The sequence below is a fragment of the Poecilia reticulata genome, linkage group LG8 (genome assembly GCF_000633615.1).
Source record: "Poecilia reticulata strain Guanapo linkage group LG8, Guppy_female_1.0+MT, whole genome shotgun sequence".
NCBI lineage: Eukaryota > Metazoa > Chordata > Actinopteri > Cyprinodontiformes > Poeciliidae > Poecilia > Poecilia reticulata.
Window position 1 is genome coordinate 19,837,159 of NC_024338.1, and position 14,123 is coordinate 19,851,281.

Consider the following 14,123-nt stretch of genomic DNA (forward strand, 5'->3'; position numbering starts at 1 on the left):
TACATTTTGCATTTTAGACGGAGGAAAAAAAGCTTTTCCTGTAAATATTTTCTACCCAAAACTCCTAAAGTAGCAATTTTAGATTAAAATCTCCTACTAATCATCTTTGGTTGTCCAATTATTAATCTGTTAATCAGATTAATAACATGTGAAAAGTTGAGCAGCAGAAAACAGATAAATCGTTTGCTATAAAAGTTCAGTTGTTCACTAAAGGAATGCAGTTTTTGTATTTTAGGAAATAAAATGTTTATTTAAAAAAAATATTATTATTTCTTTCATCTTAATGTATTTCTAATATTGCATAACAAGCTTGAGTGGTTAAATAAAAAATTGGTGGGATGTGGCATTTTTTTTCCTTCATTAATGATCAGACTTGATAACTTTTAGTTGCATCCCTGTTATTTTTATACTTGTCTTTGTGAAACTGACTGTATTTCCTCCTGTTACACCTGATTTCTCCCGCTGTGCATCAGGAAAGGTTCATGTTCTGGTCTCTAAAATGCTCTGAGTGAGGAGGATAGAAGTCCTTGAATAAGAAGTTTTGCTCTTTGTTTGTCTATAAAATGCTTTAGTTTCAGAAAGAGCAGCTCCAAGATGCTTCGTCATCCAGATTTTGGAAATTCACCTTCATAGCTTTTGCCTTGCTACTCTTAAAGTTTTATCTTTAATATTTCTTCAGCTACTTTAACATCCAGTTTGTGTTCACCAGAACATTTTAATTGGAAATAAAATAAAAAGCGTTTCGTGTAGAAAAAAGTTTAAATCCAGCCGACATGAGGCAGAAATTAGAAACGGCAGCAAAACAATGTTTTTATTGCTGAGCAGGTAAGTCTTTTATCCCCTTAGAAATCACCAGTTAACACAATTACAGAAAAAGCAAAGGAAGCTTCGCACCACCCAAAAGATCGTTAATGTGTGACGATCGGTTGCATAACACGACTTCTCTTTGTTTTCTGAACCTTCCTGCTACTTTGTTGGACGCGTTTACTCATATATGAAAACTGCAAAGCAACAAAAGCTCGTATTTAACGCATTTAAATTTCTCTAGTTGTGCTTCCCTCACTTTCTTTCCTTTAGGCTCTCATTTGTATTCGTCGTCACATGAAAAGGATCCTTGTGACGATGTTTAATGTTTATCACAGCTCCGTCCTGCGTGTGGCGCATTGTTTTCCTCTCGCACCGCAGACCTCCGCTCGCTGTTCCTGTCTGTCTCCTCTATAAACAAAATCCATCTCACTTGATCTTTTCAAAACTCTCCATTTGTCCTTTGGAGAGCCAAGGTTACCGTGTCCATCGCTCCCTGCTGCCGCAGCAGAGATCTGTCAACAAACTTCTGAGGACTTTCGCACTTGGCAAACTTGAAGAGGAGCGGGGGCGTCCCAGGAGGTAATCAGGCTCCTCCTGCTACCGGTATCTTTAAACAGAATAGATAAAGGAGGAGCGGGTCATGCAGGAGAGCTCAGGTACTCGGCAGGAAAAGTTCAGCGTATTGATGTGCTGCAAAGGGCCAGTGCTTCACAAAGAGGGGAGCCTCAGACCGCAGGCGTGATACCTGCACAGGTAGCCCAGAGGGAGCCGCGCTGGCTGGCGCCCAGAGAAACCGACTTGCTGGGGGAAAGAAATGATTACCCCCTTCTTTCTCTCTTTTCTCCTTTTCTACAAAACCTTCTTTCACTCCTCAACTTTTAAGAAGGAGAAGAAGAAACGTGGATAAATGACTGGAGACTAATGATCCACAGGTGTCTCAGACTTGGCCCTGAAAGTGGAGAAGAGCTTTGATGATGGTGGAGCAATGCAGCTGATGGATAAAAGTTTTATCTGCTCCCCCCACCCAACCCTGCTGAACACACACACGCACACACACACACACACACACACACACACTCCACTGTTATTGCTATGGCAACCCATTGTTATTGTGCCTCATCTTTGCTACACAAGTTCAGCTGAAGGTAGAGGAACCGCCACGAGCTCGTCTCTCCGTCTTGCCTCGCCGCTTCGTTTTTATCTCCTTTCAGCTCTTTTTCCATTCGTCACATAAAGGAACATGTTCTGTTGCCGTCTGCAGTTTACATGGCCGTAAATGTTTCAGTGACTCTGGGAGTTTAAAGGTTTGAACTGTTCTTTCTCCAGGGTGGAACGATTATGCAAAATGCATAAAATGCAGAGTTGGAGCACAAATGTGAATTTCTACATACTCTGTAATATTTTGTTTTACGTCTCCTATAAGTTCAACTGACTTTTTGTGTGTGTTTCAGTGTTTGAACAGAATTTTATTACACAGATTCAGCTTTAAAAACATTATTAACGAGTTTTAAAACCGGATGTAGCCAGAATCTAACTAACAGCAACCGTCTCTTAATGTGATGCACCAGTAACAGGCTCCCAGCATGATGCTACCACTACCATGCTTGACAATAGTTACAATGTCCTTTGTCTTGAATGTGTCCCTGACAACAAACAAGAGACTCACATGGTTGGAGACTGAAGTTTGTAGGCAGACCAGAGTTCGCTTGTGCATTCACACCTCCCAAAACGAACTGGACTTTCCAGACAAACAAACCAGAGTTGGATTAAAGCGGACTGAATGCAACTTTGGGTAAAATATTTATTGTTTTGGACTTCAAGGTTCACTTCAAAGAACAGAGAGAGAAGGAAGTTCAACTCTTGTCCACAACTCCAAGGCCTCATGAATTTAAAGTGGAGCAGCAAAAGCAAACGAGGTGGATTAGCAGCGTTTGCTAACAGCTGATGTCGTCATCCAGGACTTGTAGTAAATACTGTCTCTGCTGCGAGGAAATGATCTCCATCCATAACGACTCACTTTGAGTTGAGACATTTAATTTCTCTGTGGGATTAATTAAGTATTTTTGAATCCAATTGATTTAAAAGGAAACAAATTTCTAACTAAACGTCCCAGTGTTAACTACAACCAGTGTGATTAAAATTATTCAAGTCTCTACTTCCTCCATCTGCACTTGACTTTCACTCCAGTGAAACAGTTGCATTTTTAAAGCTCGGGGTGAATTCATCTGCATTATTTTGTAAATTGCTTCTCTGAGTTCTCAAAGGGTAGAAAGCGGTTGAACTGTGACAAAATGTGACTGTTTTCAAGCCCTTTCCCCCCCCGTCCCTCTCCATTCCTCACTTTCTCATCCGAGCACAATTTGATTTGACTTGATTTGATTTGAGCCCTGCCACTTTCAGTTTGAATAAGGTAACCAAGAGTTATTTGCTCGGAGAGACAAGGCCCTCGCTGGACGGAAAGGTTTGATGAATTTTCACGCTGCTTAAAAATTCAAACTTTGCTTTATTCAAATGTAACGCATGACGACAAAGAACCAGTATTTGATGAGGTGTGTGAGATGTAAATGTCGACTGGAGCCTCTCCACTTATCTGCCCCGCCAAGGAAGGTGCCCGGCAACGCAATTATCCGATCTGAATTGATTCAAAGCGTGCTTCTTTATGCGAGTGAGTGCTGCTCCATTGCTTTGGCGGGGGGAGCTGTACTGCCACGTCCCCCGGGGGGGGCAGATCTGTGGATCAGATAGACGGAGCATGCTGGGAGATGTGCACCGCAGATTCTCAGCTGAGATGTAAGGTTCTTTTTCTGGGCATCCATTTCTTCCCCCTGCAAGGAGGAACACTTCAATCCCAGATTCTGGCTTCAGTCGGGCTAAATATGTTCCTGAGTTTACAGGCAGCCTAAAAAAAAATCCCCTTTTCTGGCTGAATTTATTTTAAAAAAGATATGCAACAACCTTTTTCTATTTTATTCTGCCTTCCAGCCTCTCTTAATTTAGCCTTTGCACTTAGATTCTTGAAGTGTTTGATATTCAGTTGTTGGAAATAAGTCCACTCTGAGCGAGCGGCAACCTGATATTAAGCATGTAAATGTATGATAGTGTTCAAAAGGCAGAATGTGACCCTGGATCGTGAGCATAAAGGGACCTAAACCTGTAGATGTACGTCAGTATGTGGAACATGATGCAAACAAAAGAAACAGCAGATGGTTTGGAGAACAGCAGCCTTTATATCTACATTGGGACACTCCTGGTTGCCATGTATAAAAACACAATAACGATCTGACCCGCTCTGTCCACTACTTTAAATTTAACATAAGTAGACATAAATCGGGAACGACTCCTAATGTAAAACATAAATCTTTAGCAGCTCTCATCAGATGATGTGCTCCTCCGCTCTTGCAATGTGTAAAGGCAGTAAAACGATGCATAAAATCAGACGGAGCGTTGATGGTCTCTGCCAGAGCTTACTGGAGCTGCTGTGTATTTTAAAAATAATGTTATCAAGGTGGAAATATAAAAAAAATAAGTTTTAAAATATATCTGTCACTTCTGATGACTTCCTCTCTTGAGTAGTACGTGTAGAAATCAGTGTTGAGCTGTTTCTTAAATTTGTTTAAAATGAAGTTCATCAAACTAAGTCATACCATTTCAAGCCTCATGAAGTACGGGAATCTTCATCAGCGCACACAAAGTGTTTGCATTGTGTTAAATGCAATTTAGTTCAGTTTTTATCAGGTCAGTGCTGCTATACTTTAGTAAATAATGTTACTTTTGCGTACGTGTGCAGTAGACTTACATATGGAGTATAAAAACTGCTGCAGTCATGTCCAAAAAATCCTTACCTGGTAATCTAATTATGTTACAGTGGAAAATGCACAGGAAGCCAATACTGGAGCGATATTGACCCAAGATGGCTTACTGTGGCATTGGTATGCAAGGCAGATAGGCACCAGTGTGATGGGTGAATAAGAAAGCAATGCGCTCTCCATAATGTGTGAAGCCTATTTTGAACATGCATGAAGCTCCACGGGAAAACAATTCGGCTTTTTTATTGTGGCTGCAGTTTTTCAGTGTGGCTGTTATTGAGGATTTGAAGCAGAGGTTAGCACGTCAGGCTAACGTCGAGCCGACAACCCGGCAGCTCAGCAGCACCGTGGTGGAGACATGGAGGTGTAATCTTCTACTTCTTAGACTTTTTAAAACAATTGTCTCATAAGTAAAGTCTCATGTCTCATGTTTTGAACTTTTTCAGTTTGCTGTCTTGCCTTATAAAGACATAAGAGGTTTCAAGTCAGTAACTTCTTAATAGTTGATAAAAAAAGTTCACGATTCACCGGCAGATTATTTCACTTATAACATGGGGAAAACGTCTTAAGAGTGAAATAATCTGTCAGTGGAACCAGATGTGTTTGTTATTAATATTAAGGAATTATTGACTTAAAGCACGCTCCTAAAGCTTACTGGAAAGTTCCTTGTGAATTAATTTGATCATATTTCAAATGTCTGAAGATATTTGTACTAGAAACTAGACCAAAAATACTTGGGGCAGCTGTGGTTCCTGACGGGTCCACTGTAGCTGTCACACCATTTTTCATAGCTATTCCTTTTCTCTATTTTTAGTTTTAGTATCTAGGACATGAAAAATATGCATCTGGTCTATTTAGTGTCCATCTAACTGGCCAAGCATTTATTGATATCCAGGTGATCATTTCATGACGGTTTGCCATCAAATATTGCACACAAGCAGTGAGTTGTAGTTTCGATGCTGCATAAGCTCGATTTGTTTCGTCCTGCCCAGAAATGACTCGAGCATAGACGAGTTTTCCTGCCTCACTGTTGGACAAAATGTTGCGAATGTCTATAAGAAGGAAGACGATCTAAGAAAAAGGGTTTCCATGGGTGATAAAGGACAAGTCGTGGTCAGAAACGACACAAACGATCGCTAGCAGCATGCTTGTGCCTTCTGTGTTGCCTTCTGTGCTGATGGACCCATGCAGACTTTTCTATGCAATCAGTCTGGTTAATGTTCCTATGTGGCGTAGTTTGTCTGTCGCTGTTCTATTAGGCAGCACCTTCCCCCACCTGCCATTGAGTCTGCACAGTGCCTCTCTCCTCAGCGTCTCTCTACAGCCATTAGGACTGCAATCAGCACGAATTATCATTTCGCTAAATGAATCAGGAATATCCACGCTGAAATGTAAAATCATAAACAGCAGATGTTAAACAGCACAGCAGATGCATTTCTATCAGGAGCAGTGTGAGGACTCCTGCAGTCGCTTCCTTCGTGTACAGTTTGGAGCTCATGGTCCAGTGCATGCTTTGCCCATGGCCAAGCCTGTGGACGGCTGGGCATCTGTCGGGGGGCAAGCTAAGTTTAAACTCTTTGTGCATGCGTGTCTGGGGGAATGCGTGTGCATGAGGCTGCACAGGCTTGTGTTTGTCACTGCGTTTTAGCTCTAAACCAAGCTGCTCACCGCCTGCCTGTCTCCTGCCCTCCTCCCACCCACCCAAGAGGGTCATTCAGCCCCTCTTCCAGTCTCTAATCCCGTCTGTCCGGAGGAGATAGAGGGGAGCGGACGGCCGCAGCACACCCGGGGCACCGCAAACACAATCACCAGCCTTTCACAGACACTTAACGGGGCTTTGCGCTTGTTCAACAAGGCAAAACGCGGCAGGAGGGATCAATTTAATACAAGGCCCGACTCAAATGGAAAGAGGGTAAATAAATAAGCAATGACAGCGAGGACTGTTGCACAATTTGTGTAGTGGCTGTCCACTTTCCTCTCTGTGGCTCGTCGGTGTAGCATCTATATGCTTCTATTTCCTCCCTCAGCGGCAGATGGGGATGAGCTGAGGAGGAGCAACCCTGGCCCCTCTCTCATCAGGCTGTGTTATTTTAATAAATCACTTCTGCCATTGCTTGCTACATTAATTCCCCGGGCCCAGAGGGCTGTGTTGCCACTAGCAGCGATCTGCATGAGGCGCTAAATGATGTGGGGGATCCCCTGGTGAGAGAACAGAGGCTCTGTGAATCTTCCCTCCATCGCTGCCTTGTCTGCTTGCCTCTCACCCTGGGCCAACCCTGTTCTCAGCAGACATCATAATCAGGAAGGACCCAGCGCCTTGTCATGCGCCACATACCAATGAGACCTGCACACACTCAAAAGGAAAGCCTAACTTTGCAGACGCTTCCCATTGCGTGGCTTTGTAAAAGCCCTCACTCACACACTTCATCACACTCCCATTTTTTGCAGTTGTTTGTTCTCTCCTGGGGCGTTGTTCCTTCCTCATGTAATCCAAAGACAATACGTCTCCCAGCAGTTTAACCTACATCTTTCGCTGAAGCTTTGTCTCTTCAGATGAAATTCCTTGGAATGGTTGTTTACGGAGATGATCATTACATTCAGAATGAGAAACGTTTCAGCAGGTGGCGACGTACATAAATGCAGCTGCTTGACTGGATCCAGCGCAGTGTGACTGCAGATGCAGGTGGTGCGAGTAGCAGTCACCAAAGTGGTAACAGTGCTGGAGGAGATTGGGATGAATGCGTTTCTCTGGGGGTGGGGGGTTTCCAGATGCCGCCATTTCCCTTTCTTACATCCAATCTCCGGCTTGCAGTGTTTCTCCTTTTTCTTTCTACATCATAACTCCTTAGACAGAGGTGAGGTTGCCATTGGTATGCACAGACACCACTGGCAGATTCACCACCACGAATACCGCTGGGAGATTATACTCTTCCTGCTCCACGCAGCGGGGATTCGGCCACCGTAAATAGAGCGCTTGGGAGTGTGCGGTGTGCCCGGAATGACAGAGCACTGCAGTGGCTGAACATGCCAGCCAGACGCAAGAGTGCAAACTCAAGGACTGCTGCAAATACAGTAATCTCTCTTGCTTTCGTTTGTGGTTTTTATCTTTTTCCTACGGGGACTCAGAAATTGTCGCAGCTCAGATCTATCTGGCTTATTGTCATTGCACGATGGGCAACGGTTAAGGCATGTGGGACATGAGTTACAAACAAATCAGTTGGAGTTTGGAAGAAAAAATGTCTCCCGAAATGGCACAAAGTAAAAGCTGTTCTCTCAGGGACTCCATTTTCTGTGCCGGGTCATTTATAAAGCCGCCCAAACAAGACAAGAAGTCAGGCTTAATAGTTTTGAGAAGCAGGAATACTGCCATTTATTTAGACTTTAACAGTAAATTGTTAATAAATAATTCACTACAGTCAGTAGTAGAGAAAAATAAAGTGCACCTCTTTTTCAGTTTGATGGCTGTACGAATCAGAACATAAAAAGAATCTGGACTTTAACGTGTTCTGCAATTATTTAAATATAATTACTGCAGAAATGGACAAATACAACAGACTCCATACTGTCATTATTTATTAAAGATGTCTGCGTGAACGATAAGTTTATGCTCTAATCCTCCAGTTGATTGAACATCATTTACCAATAACTCTGTAATGTTTGTCTGACGTTTTTAGTGTCTGTCTGCTCGATGAGTTTTGACCCATTCTCCTGTCCAACGTTGCTTTAGTTCATTTAAGATTGCAGACATCCATTTCTCCACACTTGAAGTGAACAGTAGATGCAGTTTTGACCAAAATTTGCAGCATTTGTTACATTTCAGCTGCACCGTGTCCAACAAACCAAACTGTTTGAGCAATCTGTTCCCCTCCTCGCCTGTGGTGGCGCTGCACCAAGAACTGCTGAAGAGGAAAAGAGCACAACTTCCTCCTTTACCAAATTTAAACAAAATGGAGAGGCATCAGATCTTAATGTTGTAGTATTTCTCTTTGTATTTGACATAAAAACACAATCCATTTCTCACGCTAGCGCTAGCATGTTTGTTTTGGTTGTTTTTACCCAGAATGCCCTGGGCTGCAGTCCACTTCATACTTTTGGAAATGGTTTTACATCCCGTTCCTTCACAGGGGTCATTCCTGACGTCTGTCCGTCTTGCCGTTGTAGCTGCTCACATCTTTCTGCTCCAAAGCAGCAAACTACCAAAACTCCTGCGTCTTCAGAGGAGCTCACACTCACATTCACTTTGATCCCTTGGAAATCTTTATTGAGTTGAGGCATTGCATGGACATTCCCTCTGGTTTAGGATTTTGTGCAGCTTACTTTGTACTTTCAAACAGTAACCGTGGCAACAAGCGGTTGTATTTTTAACTGGCCGCAGCTGTTTAGGATCTGAAAAGCTCAAATATCACCTGAACTATGACCCCGAATCCCAGCAGAGCTCAGAGTGAGGATCATATCCCAGAGTCCGTCGTCTCTGTTCGGTTGTCTAACCAGAGACAAAAAGCAAACGAGGTGGATTAGCGGTTCTTTTCAACAGATGAGCGTCATCTAAGACGGATGATAATATCGTCTCTGCTGACTGGAAATTGAGCTATTAGCATGTCATGACGGACATGAGTCGTTCAGCCACAGTCTTCAGTCAGAGGCCTCTCCAGAATCATTGCAATACTGACTGCTACTGGAGCTCCTTCCTTCAGTATCACCACCTAATAAAGATACATGAATAATGTGAGTTGTGACAACATTTAATTCCCGTTTATTGGAATAAACTTAATGTAACTGAAACAGGGAGGGTGTACTTAGTTCTACACAAACACCTTTTCCATCTTGGTTTACGTTTGGTTTAACAAATGATGACGATGTGAAATCAGCTGCGTTTTTCAAGAGCTGAGTTTATGTTTGAATAATTTCAGAACCTTTTAAAAACCAAATAGTTGCTATATCCTGATGCCTAAAACTCTATAATTGACAGTGGAGGAACTTTCTTCTTATCGGGCTGCAGCGGTGTTAAAAAGAAGAAATACTCCCATTTACTCAAACAATAAAGACTTTCCTAATAAATAATTCACCACATATTTGTAAGAAATCTTCAAACGAAGGTAGGAGCCGCCGTTCGGCTTCCAGATGATAACAGCAGAGGAAAAAGCCGGAGATTTGAAGCCTCCCAGAATGAGAAATCAGACATAAAAACCGACGTCTGGGGATGTATTTTAAACAACTATAACTTTCTCTTGCTCTGCTTTGCAATGACAAACGGTGGAAACACCAACACAGTGAAATTGGAGATTGCTCCGACGTGTCGTAGCAACTGTTGCACCTTATTGGATAATAATCGCAGCAACATCACCAAACTTCCTCAGACAGTTTCCAGGGTTTGAAGTTGGACGTGCTTTGTCATCACAACAGTTTTTCTGCATCTTCGTCCTGCACGTATCGATTCGTCTCACATGCTCTGACCCATTAAAACTGCATCTGTGCATTTGCCTTAATATGGGCATGGAGGGCTGTCTTAATTAATAAGCAGGCATCCACCAAACTAATCTGCCTGTGTTGTGAAGGCTGTCCTTTCCATTAAGTGGGACTCACATTATCTCCTAATCAAATTAGTCACTTAATTGTGGCCCTCCCTTGATGGATCGCATGAAAAAAGGAACGGCGTGTTTGCTGGAGGGGGGTGATGTGCGTGAAGACGGAACACGGCTGCTTCATTACGATATGAAATTTTTTAATAACCAAAGCGTTCACTGTCATCGTCTGGCTTTGAACTTTGGCGCAGGGTGAAGTTGGATGTGACATTTTATGCGCTCTCACAGCTGAGCGTGGAGCCGCCGTGTTAGGCTAAGTGCCTAGCCCAAGGCTCGACCCAACTGCCCAACAGGGGATTGACCCCTGTCATCCGCTGATCACTGGCTTCCTTAATCACTTCCACATCGCCTGTAAGGCCTGATCTCAGTCCAGACGATCCGTCTCGCTTCAAGGCATGACGGAGGGAGGAACTTATGTCCGAAAACTCGTCCTCTGAGTTCTGGGCCAGACCTGGGTGAAGACGGCAAACCCCCACATTGCTCACATCAACGTTGGTGCAGCAAAAAGTTTAGTTTGTACCATTTTAAAGATATTAATACATGTTTCCAGAGGTGATCAAAGGTCAACCAGCCACCCCAGAATTTACAGAATCAAACTAAATGTGGCGTCAATCAACTCTGCTGCTTTTATGCAACATTTTTTTTTTTTTTCATTTTTGCAGTTGCAAATCGTAAGATTTAAAAAAAACCAAAAAGTTTCCACAGGTCACCAGAGATCAACTTGTCCTCCAGCTCCCCACATGAACAAAGTCAAACGAAAACATCAGCTGCACAAACCAGGAAAAACATTAGAAAAAAACATTTAGTTTGATTTAGTTAATGTTGGGGTGATGGCATGTTGACCTCTGATGACCTCCGGAAACTTTTCTGAAGAATATTTAAAAGTTGTAGCTGCAGAAATTAAAACTTCTGTTGCACAAATGTAGCACAGCCGCTTCGCACCACATTTAGTTTGGGAGCTGATTGACCTTTGACCTCTTGAAACATTTATTGTGGTCTTCAGCGTGATTGGGCATTTTGAACCGGCCTCCCCACTTTTACAAAATGAAACGCATGTCGAGTCAGTCAACTGTGCTACAAAGAATTACTGAAATAAATTCATTATAATTTAGCTTTTTGTTTTAAACGGCAAAACGTTTATTTTTTAATCCTAAAAATTATAACTGCAGACATTTTTTTTCCATTTTGGAAATGTTGATTTACACCATTTTCTGTTTTATTTTGCACATATGCAGGGGGAGGTTGACCTTTGATTGACCTCTGGAAGCAATTATTAATATCTTTGAAATGGTAGTGGCACAAACGTTTGACACTGATTTTCCTAAACTTGAAGAAGGTGAAGGACGACGTCCCTCAGCTGCCGCTGCTTCGTCGTTTGTCCTGTTTCTTCTCATCACGGCTCCAATGATCGATCGATCAATCGATCAGGTTTATTTTTATAGCACATTTCAGCAGCAAAGTAGTTCAAACTGCTTTATATCATTAAACACAAAATTATAAAGTTATAAAAAAAACAGTTGAACAAACAATATCGACATTTATACACATCAAATATGTTGATGCTTTTTTTTATTATGGTTCAAAAGCAACTCAGTTTAATGACAATGATGTCAAAAACAAAACTTTACTCAAACAATAAACACTTTCCTAATAACCGACTCACCACATATTTGTAAGGAATCTTCAAAACGACGGTAAGAGACGTCGTTCTGCCAGCCAGACACAAAAACCGACATCTTGGGATTCGTTTGAACCAACTGAGGTAAGTAGGCAGCGGAGGCCGCAGGGGCCGGCGTCCTCCAGGGGAGGGGTCCTGACGAATGGATGGCTGCTTGGCCGTTTGTCCTGCTGATTGAGTTTTATCCCCTGCCCTTTCACTGCAGCCAGACAATAAACAGAACCACATCCAAGCGTGACAGGTTAACCTAACGGTAATAGAATACTCCTAATGGTGCGGCCCGAGCCAGAGTCCACGGTGTGCGGGGACGGCCCCAGTTCGATGGCGGTGGGAGTGCCGGGAGGGGGCGCGGTAGCGGCGGCGGCGGCTCACACTGTTGGTGTCAGGCGGGAGCAAGGACAAAGAGGGCAAGTTGATGGCTTAATGGGTGGTTTGATGGCTTCATAGGGTGAAATTGAACTTGTTGAGGGCAACCAAACAGATGAAACGGGCCAGACCGGGGCATTATACAGAGAGAGAAATTAGCTGCATGCTCGGCGCATGGCTGGCCGGGATATTTGCGCTTTATTGGAATCCTTGAGCTGTTTGAAGCTGGCATTGTCTCACAGAGTCTCTCCTTCACACAGAGAATGATTTATCTTGGATGCTGTGACACTGCGATGCCTATACAGCAAAGAAAATAAACACAATCAAACTGAGCAAACTGTCAAAAGAGATTTAGATGATGTTGTTATGACGCTGACATGAACGTGGCTGTTTTCTGGCAGATAATCCTCACAAAGAGAATCCTCCGGGCTACATGCACCCGCGCAGGCAACACTACTCCTGCCTGTTTGTTTCTGCAGCACCTCTCCCTGCAGTTTGTCATGTCTGACTGGGGCTTTAATTAGGCCTGCGAATTGAAGCGGCAGCAGCAGGCCTGGGAGCCCTCCGTCCACGGCTCAGCCGTCCTCCACGGCGTCTCCTCGGAGGACCTCTCTGCTCTGTGTGGTTAAGATAATAGAGGCTCGCTCAGAAGATGTTAATTGAGGGGAGATAAAGTGCAGTAGTGGCTGCAGGGATGCAGCGTGTGGGGGTGGAGGGAGGCGGGGGGGAGGGTTACCTGATTAGAGGCTTAGGTGTTTGACTTGCAGCTCTCTGTTTGATGACGATAGATTTTTTTAAAGTATGGAGGACGGAGCGAACAGGAGTGAGCATCAAAAAAAGCAGAAATCTAAGACCGTTATTAAAGTTTCCCCCGAGGCGTTTGTGTTCTGCTCATTTCTAGACCCAATAAGGTGAGGCGATTTGATATACTTTCTCCTCTTAGCAGCTCACAGTGGAATTTAAAAAGTTGGATTTCATGGAGCCTTTTAAAGGGCATCCAAGCATCCTTAAGTTCATGTAGCTGAAATTAAGGCCTTAACCCCCCCATAGTTCTAGTTTCACACTCAGGAGCGCGGCAGATGCCATTTTTGGACAGTGGAGAAGCGATGAGGGTTTGCTGTCAGTCCGCCTTTTCATGAAAACACAGAAGGGAAAAAAAACAACCCTCATGAAGGCGCACGCAGGGTCAGTGCAACCCCACTGGGACCGCGCACACGGTAAGAAGTTCATGCAGGGTCCACTCGGCCTTCTGTGGACTGCGGGAGGGTTAAAATGTCTTAAATTCATTTTTTAACAAAGTAAATTAACCTTTAATCTGTTAAGCACACATCTTAATGATTGTCTTCACGGGATTATTTAATCTCATATGTTCAATGCATATTTTTCTTGCAAAACTTTTCTGTCAGTCGAGACGATCGATGCTACCAGTAGCTCACTGCTAGCATACCCTTGCTAGTTAGCTAGCTGTTTTTTATCTATGATGAGAGTGCAAATTTATTCCCAGTTGGCTGGAAAAAGTTGGTACTTTTCAGTCCTTGACTTTCTTTCATAGTGGTCAGAAAAAGGTCTTTAAAAGTCTTTAATTTAGAGTTTGTGGATCCCTGCTGCTGATCTGCTGGACATAAGGGCTGAAAACAGCTGAAGGGACAGAAGTTACAATATTGATGGCATTAAGTTTGGAGAACAGAAAACTGAAAGAGAGGAAAGAGTCGACTCAGGAGAGGACAAGTGGTTGAGGTTACCGCTAACTCACTGCTAACGTCCACAAATCTATCGGCCGTTTGTCGGACAGAATTCGTACATTTCTGTTGTGATTTAGCTCTTAAATTCCATCATAATGGTGTTGAAAATGTTCTTAGTGAAATCTGCAGAAGCCCAGTTTTA

The 14,123-nt window shown here is 43.2% G+C and overlaps 1 protein-coding gene across 12 annotated transcripts in view; it reads left to right on the top strand.

The window, feature by feature from the left end:
• rbfox3a (RNA binding fox-1 homolog 3a) overlaps positions 1-14,123 on the top strand; it is a 553,126-nt gene that overhangs the window by 205,421 nt on the left and 333,582 nt on the right. The gene's annotated exons all lie outside the window — the stretch shown is intronic.